At 47.6% G+C, this 13,432-nt stretch overlaps 1 long non-coding RNA gene across 2 annotated transcripts in view; it reads right to left on the bottom strand.

Moving 5' to 3' along the window:
• The window catches only part of LOC149124300 (uncharacterized), a 119,624-nt gene that overhangs the window by 13,437 nt on the left and 92,755 nt on the right, over positions 1–13,432 (bottom strand). The window contains exon 3 of one of the 2 annotated variants that reach the window (XR_016214198.1): positions 8,957–9,336. The exons of the other annotated variant lie outside the window; for it this stretch is intronic. This is a non-coding gene — a long non-coding RNA (uncharacterized LOC149124300). Of the gene's footprint in view, positions 1–8,956; positions 9,337–13,432 lie in introns of those variants that run through there. 2 annotated transcript variants of the gene reach the window in all.

Genomic DNA, 13,432 nt, shown 5'->3' with positions numbered 1-13,432 from the left:
CCTGGACCCAAACATGGAGTCAGTCTTCTCTCTAGGCAGTCCCTTTCAGCAGCGAATGTGCTGAACAATTGCGCAGACCCTGGACACCAACTGCTGCTGGGATGACATCGCTTGCAGGCTGTTCCGTTTCCAGAAATGTCATTTGTAACCACGAGGACTTCCTCTCTTAGCCTCCTGGTTTTACTCTTTGTTCGGAATTCGGTTCACAGCAGTTCTTGCTCCAGGTGCAGCCTCCTCAGGTGTTTGGCCATCTGGGGGATTTGCAGATTGTAGTGTTGCAGAATGCTCCCTTCCTTCCTGTTGCACCAGCATGAATTTCACACCAGTTCCGCTCCCTCTGGGTCTCGGGTTTCCTAAGGGAGGTATCTCTTCTGGTTTTGTTGATGGTGGTGATGCTGTCCATGAGTTTTGTCTTCCGCCACCTGTGATATTCTGTCTCATTCTTCGATGAAGTAGAAAGATTAAAAATGGGAATGCCACCGACTGCTATATTCAATCCTCAATCCAAACAAAGGGTGATCAGAGTAGCTTATCCACTTGGTACTGGATATTGGTCGAGGAAGGCAGTGGCACTAATCTATCCAATCAGAAGTCACATGGGCCTTTTGCTGAAACTATTGGGCTAGAGGAGTCAAAAAAGTGGAAATCTGGAATTGTCAAGGGTTATGGAGAGAAGCTGTTGGAGCTGGACATTAACATAGGGAAGAAGTTTGAAAGGTGGATACAGACAGATTTTGAAGGACTTCTTTTGAATATCTAGGTCCACCATTACCTGCAGCCAGACCAAACCTAGTTTTCATTTATGCAATTATAATAATTCCTTTTGATTAAATGAGGTAATTAAGATGAGTGTTAATGTCACTGGGTAGTACAATATATACTGCTAAAAAGATCTCTGTGAGTGAGATCCCAGTGGAAAGAACAGGTCTTCAAAGAGGGAGGTGCCTTTCTCTGAAGGGAGGAGAGAACCTCCACTTTGACTATGACCGTGTCTAAACAAGATAAGAGTCGGAGAACTCAAGGGGCTTCCATAGCCTTGGAAACTCATAACTGGTGCATAGGGAGATTACTGATGCCATAAACAGGAGTGTCAATTGGTAAAGTCAACAACAGGAGTCACTGTGCACTTACTCCTCATGTAGGATCTCTGTCCTTAACGTGCTGTACACTGAGGCTTAATGCTATAACGAGTACTCAAACAGTATATTTCACTTTGTGTTTCTATGGGGGTGCAAACGACTGAAATCTTTACTTAATGTACACTAAACTGATCTTCTGTAAAAAAAAAAAAAAAAGAAAGAAAGAAATTATCAATTCCCAACTTGACTCTCACTGGGATTAAACATGACAATAGGTCTGATCTGATTTCATCATCATTTAAAAAAAATCATCTATTATTTTTCACTTTATGTTTCTGTGTGGGAGCAAACTGTTGAAATCCTTACTTAATGTATACTAAGCTGATCTTCTGTATATTAAGATAATCGAAAATGAATCTTGATGTGAATGGAAGGGGAGAGGGAGTGGGAAAGGGGAGGGTTGTGGGTGGGAGGGACGGTATGGGGGGGGAAGCCATTGTAACACATGAGTCGTACTTTGGAAATTTATATTCATTAAATAAAAGATAAAAAAAAACAATATATACTGCTATAATTATTTTTGCAAAAATAACAACAAAGAAAACAATACCAAAGATTTAAAGAGTTGTGATAGGCACTTTACGTATTATATCAGTAGATCCTCCCTTCAAACCATGCTATACAGATTTTTACTCACATCTTACAGAGAAAAAAGGAACTCAGGCTTTAAACGTAAGTACGTCAGTCGCATGATAGGAAATAGTAGAGCCGAGATTCAACCTTAGCATCTTGAGCCTAGACTCCCAGCTCCAAATCATTTAAAAACTGTTTTCCATGGGGCCGGCACTGTGGCTCACTTGGTTATTCCTACGCCTGCAGCGACACCATCCCATATGGGCACCGGGTTCTGGTCTCGGTTGCTGCTCTTCCAGTCCAGCTCTCTGCTGCGGCCCAGGAGGGCAGTGGAGGATGGCCCAGGTGCTTGGGCCCCTGCACCAGCATGGGAGACCAGGAAGAAGCACCTGGCTCCTGGCTTCGGATTGGTGCAGTGCCGGCCGTAGCAGCCATTTGGGGAATGAACCAATGGAAGGAAGACCTTTCTCTTTGTCTCTCTCTCTCACTGTCTACATCTCTACCTGTCAAATAAATTTTTTTTTAAAAAAACTGTTTTCCATGTAAAAAACATAATTGAAAGTACAGACAATCAAAAACAACAGGAATTCATCTATAACATTGTGCTTCATCAATAAATCTGTGTGTTTACAGGCTAAGCTATGTTACTGGCTCGTGAAGTTGGAAGCCATGCTGCTAGTCTGCCCAGGGGACACTGTGATGCCTTCACACCAGATTTTATAAACAAATGCCCAGCTTCACTTTTCAGAGTTCTTCGTGTTGACTTCTTTGAAAGCTAACAATTGAAACCCTAAGAGTAGTGGAGTGGCCGGCACTGTGGTGCAGCTGGTTAAGCCATATCCTGCCATGTCAGTATCCCACATCAGAGCATCGGTTCAAGTCCTAGCTGCTCTGCTTCTGATTCTGCTCCCTGCTAACGTACCTGGGAAAGCAGTAGAAGATGGCCCTGGTACTTGGGCCCCTGCCACCCATGTGGGAGACCCTGATGGCATTCCTGGCTCCTGGCCTGGCCCACCTTGGTTGTTGTGGCCACTTGTAGAGTGAACCTATGAATAGATCTTTCTCTGCCTCCCTCCCTCTCTCTCTTTGCCTTTCTATTAAATACATAAATCTTTAAAAATTGAGAGTAGTTGAGCACCTGGAGCTGGTGAGATAAGGAAGCCCAGCTTTCCAGCACAGGGACTTGTTTGCTGAGGGAATTCTGTTCAGCAACTCCCCCCCCCCCCCACCGCCCCCCGGCTCCCAAGGCCACAGACGTTCCTCTCCTAGACAAACAGGAACAGCTTGTTGCCAACTCTACACTATTTACTGCTTAATGAAAAGCATTTCTTTAAAGTAGTATAAATTGAATTAAATTACTCTCCATTTTTCTTTCTAAATGTGTTCAATAATAAATAAGTTTAACTAAATTCCAGATTCATTTTCACCTCATTTCTTTACAGCACCTTTGTATGGAACACCCCATTAGCAAGCACTAAATGCCTTTCTATATCCTTGTTTGAAAAAATAGAACGAAAGACAAAGAATGAAAACACTCTGCCCAATTTGGAATTTCTTTGGGGAAAGCTATTTTTTAAATATAACTGTGTTGCTTTTAACGTCCAATGATAATTTTCTTAGGCTTAAGCTAACATGCCTCTGGGAAATTAGCAATGATGATAATAGGATGAGCTGAGTATCCCCATTTTACCAGTAAGGAATTGTGGGCTTAGAGAAGGAAGCTGACAAAAGCACAAGGCTAGCAAGGAAAATGATACCAACCTGGATGATGCCAACACTCATGCTTGCAATTTCTACTTTTTCTCTTCTAATGAGAGCTGACTGAAGACTTGGGAGTTAGAGAAAGATACTCATATCCACTCCAGGAATTGTTACTTACGGAGCCTATAGTCCCCCTCCCCCTTAAAGATCTGTTTATGTGAAAGGCAGAGCAACAGAGAGGGATGGAGAGACAGAGAGGGAGGGAGAGGGGGGAAGGAAGATGGGAGAGAGGGAGAGAGAGAAGGAGAAAGGAAGGAAGGAGGAAGAATCATTCTATTCACTGGCTTACTTCACCTGCAGCAGCCAGGCGGAAGCCAGGAACTCCATCCTGGTCTCCCACATAGGTGGCAGGGGCCCAAGTAATTGGACCACCCTCAGCTGCCCTCCCAGGGGTGTAAGCCAAAAGCTGGATCAGAAGCAGAGTACTCTGGATTTGAACCATCGCTCCCACATGGGATGCTGCATACTCCACTCTGCCACTCTGGCCTCAGGCAGTCCTGGGCTCATGCTCAAGGAACTTAACAACTTGCTCTACAAGCCAGAGGTCAACTGAAGCCACCTGCCAAGGAATCAAGGTCTCCTGTAACCGGAGACAAGTTTTCCCTGGCCTAATTCCCAGGGTGCCTTTGAAATCCCTAGGATAATTGAGAGGGGCAGCCTCTATTTTCTTGAAGGTAAGTCCACCACCATGCTACCTTGTCTAATAGCTACTACTGCCTGACCCACAGGTTCAGGACTGGACCATCCCAGCTGAACGAGTCCACATTTTCCAACTGGGGCTGTTCATTCTGGGTGCACTGCTGTCCCTTGTTAGATAACTCTCCACCAAGCTAAGTCATGACTTTGTCTTACTCAAGCACAAACGAAACCTGCCTTGGCTGACAATGACACTCTGTATGAGAATAGTAGAAACAGCTCCCAGGAATAAGCCATACACACACACACACATACACACACACCCCGTCACCCAAGATATGACACCCTCCTTAACCTAGGTTTAGGGGAGAGTAAATTCTCTCACAGTTCTGGTGCACTCCCACATTTTAGAACTAAACAGAACAGGTGGGTCATGTATCCAGGCTTTGAGTGACTTCCTGGAGTTAAATCCTGGCTCACAAGCCTTGCCTAGCCGTGCCCACCAGAGCAGATAAAGAAGGTGGCTGCTCCCAGTCTCCACCTTACATGGTAAACATTTGGCAGTGTTGAAAATCAGTTTCCCACCTTAAAACAAAACAAGACAAAATGTAGTCCCTGCCTAATCTGAGCACCCTGCTCCCCAGCAGCCACAGCAGTACGGGGGCTGGGTGACAGGCCAGGCAGCATGCAAAACCCTCAAAGGCTGCATCTGCCAGGCGTGGGCCCCCTTACAGGAATGAGAAGTCAATTCCAAATACCTGGTGACTTCATGTCAGGGACCACTGGACCTGGAGACCACTGAACGTTTGGTTTTCGTCCAGAGTGGGGACAGGTGTCAGTGAGTGAGACCCACGTGGGCGGCTTCCACCTTCCAGAAGTACCCAGCCGCCCCACGGCTGCACGTGGTCCCTCCTGACTTTCTGCAGTGCATTGCCTGAACTTGCAGGGCCACTGCCCACCTTCTGCTTCGTCCTCAGCTGAAGGCATCACAGCTGGAGGAAACAACCAGGCTTCGGTGTCTCAGAGAATGGGGCTGGAATCCCTGTGCAACTTCTCCCCACCTGTGTGATCTTGAGCAGGTAGCTTTTGCATCCAGAGGCCCTGCTGCCTCATCTATTCACCGTCTTTTGTGGCAACTGGGAAGAATAACTGAGACACTATACAGAAACCGGTTAGCACACGCCTGCAGAGTGCACACATTAGAAATTGTAGCCTTTATGTCTTCAACTCCACTCTGGGAGAGCAGGACTCATGTTTGATTTTTCCATCCTCTCTCACCTCCCGCAGCCATAGCCTAGCATATGCCTTCTTGTACTTGACCTGTGTTCAGTAAATATTTGCTGAATCATGCATACATGAGTAAATGAATGGGTATGAAAACTGCCGCCGATGCCCGGGGGAACATGTTTGAGCCAATAATTACATATTGTGAGTAAGGGAGAGCAGTATCTGCTATCTGGCAGGCAACATCATCAGAAATGACAGGGGGCGTATGAGGCTTGTGAAATGTCAGAGCACTGGTCCCTGGAAAAGTTGGCACTTTCTCCACAGCTGCATGGAGCAGGCAGCCACTTGGCACTTAGCATCAGTCTCTTCTCCATCAAACTTAAGCCCAGGAGAGCTATAGAGGCACTGGGAGCAAACACTCTCTCAGTGACCAGCCAGCTGGCATCCAGGAGGGGCCCACACAGTGCCAAGGTCAAGGGCTGGGAAACAGAACGGAAGGTAAAACTGCTCTTGGAAATTCACAACCTGCTGGAGAAGCAGCTGCTGCAGAGAGAGTGCCGGGTGTGGGATGAGCACAGCAGATCCAGGGTCTGATTCAGGAATGCGACCTGGCTCCTTTGCCTAATGGCCTCTCTTTGTCTGACTAGGAGACCTGAGAGCCTCTCATTCCTGAGCCTCAGGCTGGATCAAGCTGTGTCTGATTCCTTCCCTGTATCAGTCTCTGGACCCTTACAGCCTAAACTCCTTGCTTCTTCTGCGAGCAAGGTCACTTCTCACACGATTTTCAGATTAAACCTGAACAAAAGTCAGGATTCCTGCAAGCCAACACCTGTAGTTCAACCTGCACGCTTCCTTTAGTTACTGAAATGGCCATTGAGGATCTGTGGGACACTGGATGCTGAGGACACTGAGGCAGACACAGGGCACATTTATCAGGATCCACACACTGAGACCACAGCAGAGGGGGCTGACAGCTACGGGGAGGGGAGAACAGGGAGCTCAGGCAAGTGCCGCAGGAGGACTGAAGCCAATTTAAGCATAGATCCGAGCTAAGACCACAAGGGAAATAAGGCTACTCAGGGAAAAGGGAGGTGAAAAAAAGGAAGGGTGAGGTCCAGGGTCTGAAGGCTGGGTTCAAATCCTGGAAAAGTCAACACACCCATCTCAGCCCCGATTTCCACATTTTAAAAATGGCAATTATAACAATTTTTACCTCATAGGTTATTGTCTTCACAAATCAACATTAACTATATATACATATGCATATATCAATCTCATTAGCAAAGTATCTGCCACCTAAGAAAAATTCATAAGGAAAATGATTAAGGATGAGATAGGAAAAAGGTCTCAGTGTGGAGGGAATAGAAAGCGTCTCTAGACACTGGAGAAGAACACAGTAAGGCAGAGGAATCTGTAGGAAATCTATTACAGCTGGACCCTGCACAGGCAGTGGGGAGTGTCTAGAAGTCTTTGGGGATAAGCAGGCACCAGGGGATCACCAATGGCACTGCTTCAGTCCTCTCTTTTAATATGTGGAGATCTGTCTCATACAAAGGTGGCCAACCTACTGCTGGCTTCACAGACTTCCCCCTCAGGCACTGTTTTGATGCAGTCACCTCTTAGTACCCAAGTTCTGTCTGAGGTTTACTGTGTATTAGTTCGAAATCTACACAGTCATGGCTACATCCAGGATTCACACAAGGTTGCTGCTAATCTTTTCTCCACTCTCATGTTTTGCTTTCTTTCATGCTGACTTCATTCTAAAGCAGTCTTTCCTGAGTGAGAGCAAGATGGCCATTAGTGATGCTGGATTAACATGAGAAAGCCAAGTGATTGCTACCTCCTCCTGCCATTCCCAATAGTTGTGACAGAAGTTCTAGGGTTCATGCTCACTGGTCCACCTTGGATCACATTCTTAGTGCTGACACAGTCATTGTAGCTGGCAGAGTGGATTGCACTGATTGGCTAGCCAAGGTCACAAGGCAGAAGGCAAAGGTCAAGATCTCCTCCCCCAGAATCCCATGGATGGGGTTGGGGGTGGGGCGGAGGAAAGGTGGGCCCATAAATTGCCCAGTGGTTCTCAGATCTCTGCTCTGAACCACATAGAATCGCATCTCCTTGATGTCTTTGCCATCTGGTCCCCAGGTAGGTAGCAGGTGGCCATGGTAGATAGAGAACAGAAAGACAAAAAGCCTATGTATTCTGTGCATTCATTTCCTATCTCTGCTTCAGACAATGGCTCTGTTGCCTCTGGGACCCTTCTCTTCATGGCCTTGGCCTCTGCTGTTCAGATGCACCATGGTCCTGGCTTCCCCTGATGGCCGTTGGCCCCTGATGGCCCTAAGTGTGACAGCTACTGCCTGCAGTATTAACCACTGGACTTCCTTGCCATCGATGGGATGACTCTCATCCTTTCTATGAGCTGCTAGTGCCCAACAGACATCTCACTCTATTTTAAATACCTAGAGTGGTTCTATTGTGCCAACTAGCTGCGGAATCATGCAGTTCCCTAAAGGAAAATGCAGAAGAGGGAATGACGGTCAGGTAGTGTCCCTCTACAATGGGGTCACGATTGGTTCTTGCAAGCTCCTCTCCAGGGGACTGAAGATTTTCCTGTAACCCCAGGCTGTGCCTGCCTCACTGCTACTTTGAACATGACTCTAAGAGGCTGTTTTTCCAGGAGGACTGTAACAACAGCAGCAGCGGCAGCAGCAACAAGCGCTTCAGTGCCATATGCTGGGCCAGGCATGGTTCCAAATGCCTTCCAGACGAGCACGTTAGCTCAGTCCTCCCAGCTACCCTCCGAAGCACAGCTACCACATCTCTGCTGTTGCAGGCGAGCAGACCGAGGCACAAAGAAGTAACTTTCCCAAAGTCAAAGAGCAGGGGAGAGGTGGAGCTGAGATGTGTCCCTGCGGCCCTGCTTCCTCTGACCCAGGGCACCTGCCTTTAGGTATGGGAGGCACCAGTGGAGGGCAGCAAACATTCCCTTTCCACAGCTTGATTCACAAAAAGGTGCAAGTCCCCCCCCCCAGAAGTGTCAGACAACCCCCATCTGGGGTGGTAAATGTCCCATCCCCAGGGGATGCCCCAGGGGGGCTGCGCTGCGCAGAGAATGCCCTGGAATGCTTGGGGTTTTCCTCTCAGCAGCAGCTCCCAGCTGTGCAGCAGTGCCCGAGTTTCCCTAATAAACTCTGAGTTATAAAAGGGGATTAAAGCTCTATCTGCAAAAACCATTTGTGGCACAAAACAATCACCAGGCTCGTAAGAAATGTGGTGGAGAATTCTGTGAAAATCGCACAGACATGGTGCCAAACCCTCGCTCAGCATTCCAGCGAGTGGAATCCGAACTAAACGAGGAAATAATCACGGGGCTAAGATGAGGCCTAATTAGAGCTAAATTTAGCCAACCCTGGTTTTTCAGAGTTGTCACGAAATCCATTTCAGCTCAGACAATAATCACGGCAAGCCGAGATAATGAGGTGAGGGCTTTCATTTGAAAGGTGGAATTGTCATCGATACAATAATTACGACGAGCAAGAAACCACAACAACGCCAGGGCCAAATGAAACGGGCAGTTGTTTGATTGACACGTTCGGGATTTCGCGGTGGCCGGGCTTCCTGGCTTTCTGGCTTGATGGAAAGCAGGGAGACTGTCAGGCAATATGGAGATTTTCTTGCCACAGCCACGGCTGCCAGGGAAGCTGGTGGGTGGCTCAGGGCAGCGTGGCTGGAGCTGGTTGGTGGACAAGGGCTCTGATACGAGGGCAGGGCAGATTTCTGGCTCTGTCCTTCCTGACAACACTGTCGCAAACTGGAGGAGTGACACCACAGGCCTTGCTCTGAATTATGTCCCAAGGAAAGGCGAGGGGAGGTTGCTGGGTAGCTGGCGAGTAGGAAGCCGTTCCAATCCGAGTTACCCCTTTCTGCTCTCTCTTCCAAGAACACAGCTGCTGAGAAGTCCCCAGGGCTGGCTCCTGAAGCTGATGTACCAAGGGGTCTGAAGCAGAGAGAGGAGGAGGTGATTGGTAACAGAAGTATCCCTGGTAGCCATGCGTGGGTACACGCACGGAGCACCGGGGCCCTGCGCACCGGCTGACTTTCCGCCTTTGTTCCATTCTTATGGGCAGAAAAGGGACACAGAATTCTCAACACTGGTTATCCAGACACCCAATCCTCTAGCAGTCCATTTGTCATTCTCAGGTGCCAGACACTCTCACTGTCTGATTTCGTCTGCATTGCAAGGCTACAACGTAGGTATCATTCCCCCCATTTTGTAGATTAAGAAATCAAAATTCTGGGAAACCCTAATAACTTGCCCAAAAATCACAGAAGTTGGATAGTTCAGTCAAAGATTGCTGGACTGCAGTCCAACACTGCCTCCTAGCTACTTCCTTCCACTCGGTGTCAAAATGTCACTAACACGGAGATCCCAGAGATGAGGCGTCTGTGCTCCGTGTCTTTAACAGAGCTTATAATAAGGGGCAAACAACTAAGCTTTAGCTTAAAAATTCATCCGAGTAATTGGACAAAAGAGATATTCCCTGCAAGTCCTGAACTTCATCACAAAGGATTCAAAAAGGAAGACACACTGGGATGGTTTGGAGGGGGCAATAACACTATACACCATACGATAATGCTGTACACGCTAAAATAATGCTACACACTATATAATCATGCTATACACTATAGAATAATGCACACTATATAATAAGGCTATGAACTATACAATAATGCTATATAGTCTACAATGGTGCTATACACTATAAAATAACACTATACATAACATGAATCCAAACCGTGTCATTGCTCTCCGGAAATGCACTTCAATGAGAAAAGAACTTAGCATGTAGCTGCGGGTGTGTTTATTATCAAGTCTAATATTAACGCAAGACGAGGCACAGTCTTTGCCCTTCTCTGACCTCCCAAAACGATCTGCTCTATTAACACAGATGCTCCCCTCCCCTGCCTTGCCCAGCCTCTACGAGCTCAAAGTGTGGTCTGGAGAGAAAACCCATGTGGGCAGATCAGGAGCAAAAAATAGATAGAACAGTAAATCACTCTCGTCATGTCTTTGTGAGGACATCTAACTCAGATGAAGCAATTTAAAACAGTATCTATCAGAACATAGACCCAGGCAAGCTGTGACTAAATACCAGATGCCCCACATCATGTTAGCCTTGCGACGCTGAAGATGGCATTTTCTAAAACTTGTGATGATAACTCCCTCCCCACACGCCCTGGCTGTGGTGAGAAGTGGCTCTGAGCTCCCCGCCTCTGAGTGTGGGCTGGTTTGCGGTCATGGTGGAGGGTACACTGTGTGACTCCTGAGGCTTGGCCATAACAGACAACACAGCTTCTACCATGTTGTCCTGGAACACAAGCAAGCTCTTGGAACCTGGCTATCAGGCTGGGAGGAAGCCCAAGCAGCGTTCACCGAGAGGCCAAGTGTCCGCCACCCGCCACCCCGGCCCCCCATGGATAACTCCAGCTGAGGGCCTTGCAACACCAGCATCAACTGTCAGGTGAGCAAGTGAGAGGACTCCATCCCCAGTGCCCTACCTTCCTAGCAGTCCTCAGACACTATGGGGACACATAGCTGACCCTGGGCCTCCTTTCAAGGCCTGCAGAATCAAGTGTCCTGTCAAACCGGTGGCTGTTTTGTGCCATAAACGTGGAGTGGTTTATCATGTTGTGGTAACAAGAATGAGTGCCCTGGGGCTGGCACTGTGGTGCAGCAGATGTTGATGCCATTTGTATCACTGGCATCTCAAACTGGAGTGTCAGCTCAAGTCCTGGCCACTCTGCCTCTGATCCAGCTCCTTGTTAATGCCCTGGAGATAACACCAGAAGATGGCCTAAGTACTTGGGTCCCTGCTACCCAAACGGGAGACCAGTTCCTAGATCCTGGCTTCAGCCTGGCCCACGTCCCAGGCATTGTGACCATTCAGGGAGTGAATCAGTGGATGGAAGATTTCTCACTGTCTGTCTATTCCTCTGCCTTTCAAGGAAATAAGTAAATCTTTTTGATAAAAGGAGTGAGTGCCCTTTCTCCCTTCCTTCTTGTCTTCTAAGACACAGAAACTGTTTTCTTTGTGATTCTTCCCTCTGTGTTCTAATGGGGGTTTACAGTTACCTTTATTAAAGCAAGTACCAATTTTGTTCCAGCAGGAACTACATCTCTGTCCATCTGACATCAGCTTCTGTGCCATGCAGGGACAGGGACTTATACTTAGTGATTTCTGTTCCCCCAGAGCCTTTGTTGTATAATTGAATGAATGAATGAATGAATGAGTTGGTGAGACAGGCTAGAAAACATCACACTTAGGACCTCTAATCTCATCTTTGCAAACATGGAGAAAGCCTGATAAATATGAGAGCCATTATTTGTGAATCAACATGTATTCAGTCAATACACCTTCTTATCCACTTTGTGAGAGAAGTGTGGAGAGTCAAAGACCACACTCGGGTTCTGTAGCAGATGCTGGCCGTGCAGCTCTCATATCCCTTGAACTCTCAGGGTTCCCCAGGTCTATGCCTGCAAGTCCTCTTGGAAGGACCTGCAATTCTTCAGCTAAAGACTCGCTCTGGGCTCCTGAGCAGGGCAGGATGGAAGGGCTGAGTAGGTTAGAGCCCTGTGGTCAGCAGAGACGTCATGAGCCAGTGATGGAAATGAGTTAGGGCCAAAACAATCCTCACTGCCTCCTCCATGAGGGGTCATCACAAGGCTCATCCTCTATTGTCTCCCAGAATCTCCTCTTAGGAGTGAGTTCTGGGGCCTTCTATGATACCCTTCTCAGTAACGTGGCCTTGTGGTCTTGCTTTGACTCACCTGATTCCCTGCTGCTGCTCTTGGGGTCACCTCTGAAATCAACCATGGACACTCAACCCTCTACTCAGGGTCTGCTTCTAGGGAAGACGCAAAGGAGACAGTGCAGAGCGTGTCTCACGGAGAAGCACAAGAGGGCTACACAGATGAGATTCATCCAGCACGTTACGATGCCTTCCAGTGGAGTGGGTTTTTAAAACAATTTATTTACTTGTATTTTTTAAAAAAAGATTTATTATTTATTTGAAAGCCAGAGTTAGAGAGAGAGAGTGAGAGAGAGAGAGAAAGAGAGAGAGAATATCGATCTACCATATGCTGGTTCACTCCCCAGATGGCCGTAATGGCCAGGGCTGGGCCAGGCCGAAGTCAGGAGCCAGGAGTTTCCCAGTGCAGGTACAGGGGCCCAAATACTTGGCCCATCCTCTGCTGCTTTCCTAGACCATTAGCAGGGAGCTGGATCAGAAGTGGAACAGCAGGGACTCAAACTGGCGCCCATATGGGATGCTGGTGTCACAAGCAGTAGCTTTACCTGCTATGCCATAACATCAACCCCATCTTGTTTTTATTTATTTCAAAGGCTGGGAGAAGGAGAGAGAGAGAGAGCATGCAAGTGAGCAAGCTAGACAAAGAGAAGTCACAAAGATCAACCTTCTCTCTGCAGATTCACTCCCCACATGCCTACAAAAGCCAAGGCTGGGCCAGGCCAAAGCTGGGAGCCAAGAATGCCATCCAGGTCCCCCAGGTGGGTGGCAGGGACCCAGTCATGATCACCTGCTGCCGCCCAGGTTGCACATTAGCAGGAGTCTGGAATCAGGAATAGAGCCAGGACTTGAACTCAGACACTCTGATATGGGAAGCAGGTGTCCCAGGCAACAAATCCACTGCTCTACCCAATGCCTGCCCCTCTGATAGATTTTGACAAGGCACTCTGACAGAAATCTCCATGTGTTGTGGTTAAAAAAGAATGGACTCAAGATTCAGACCACACTAAAGTGTAATAGAAAGGGTTTATTGGTGTATTAGTCAGGATACTTCGGGCTGCAAGTGACAGAAAACTCATACAGACTGGCTCAGTGAAATAGCAATTTACTAGTTTGTGTTACTGACATGTCAGAGAATGAAGAAAAGTCTGTAGGCACCGGTGGGCCCATAACAATATTGTAAAAAGTCTGCTTCGCTTTTCTCACAGTTGTCCATGCCGTTGGATAAGCTCTTTGGAATGCCATGGGCAGAGGCAGTCCTGGATTTACATCCCATTCCCAAGTAA

The sequence above is a fragment of the Oryctolagus cuniculus genome, chromosome 10, assembly GCF_051225735.1.
Source record: "Oryctolagus cuniculus isolate XC-2025 breed Fujian yellow rabbit chromosome 10, ASM5122573v1, whole genome shotgun sequence".
NCBI classification, from domain to species: domain Eukaryota; kingdom Metazoa; phylum Chordata; class Mammalia; order Lagomorpha; family Leporidae; genus Oryctolagus; species Oryctolagus cuniculus.
This window is presented reverse-complemented; position numbering and strand designations above follow the sequence as displayed.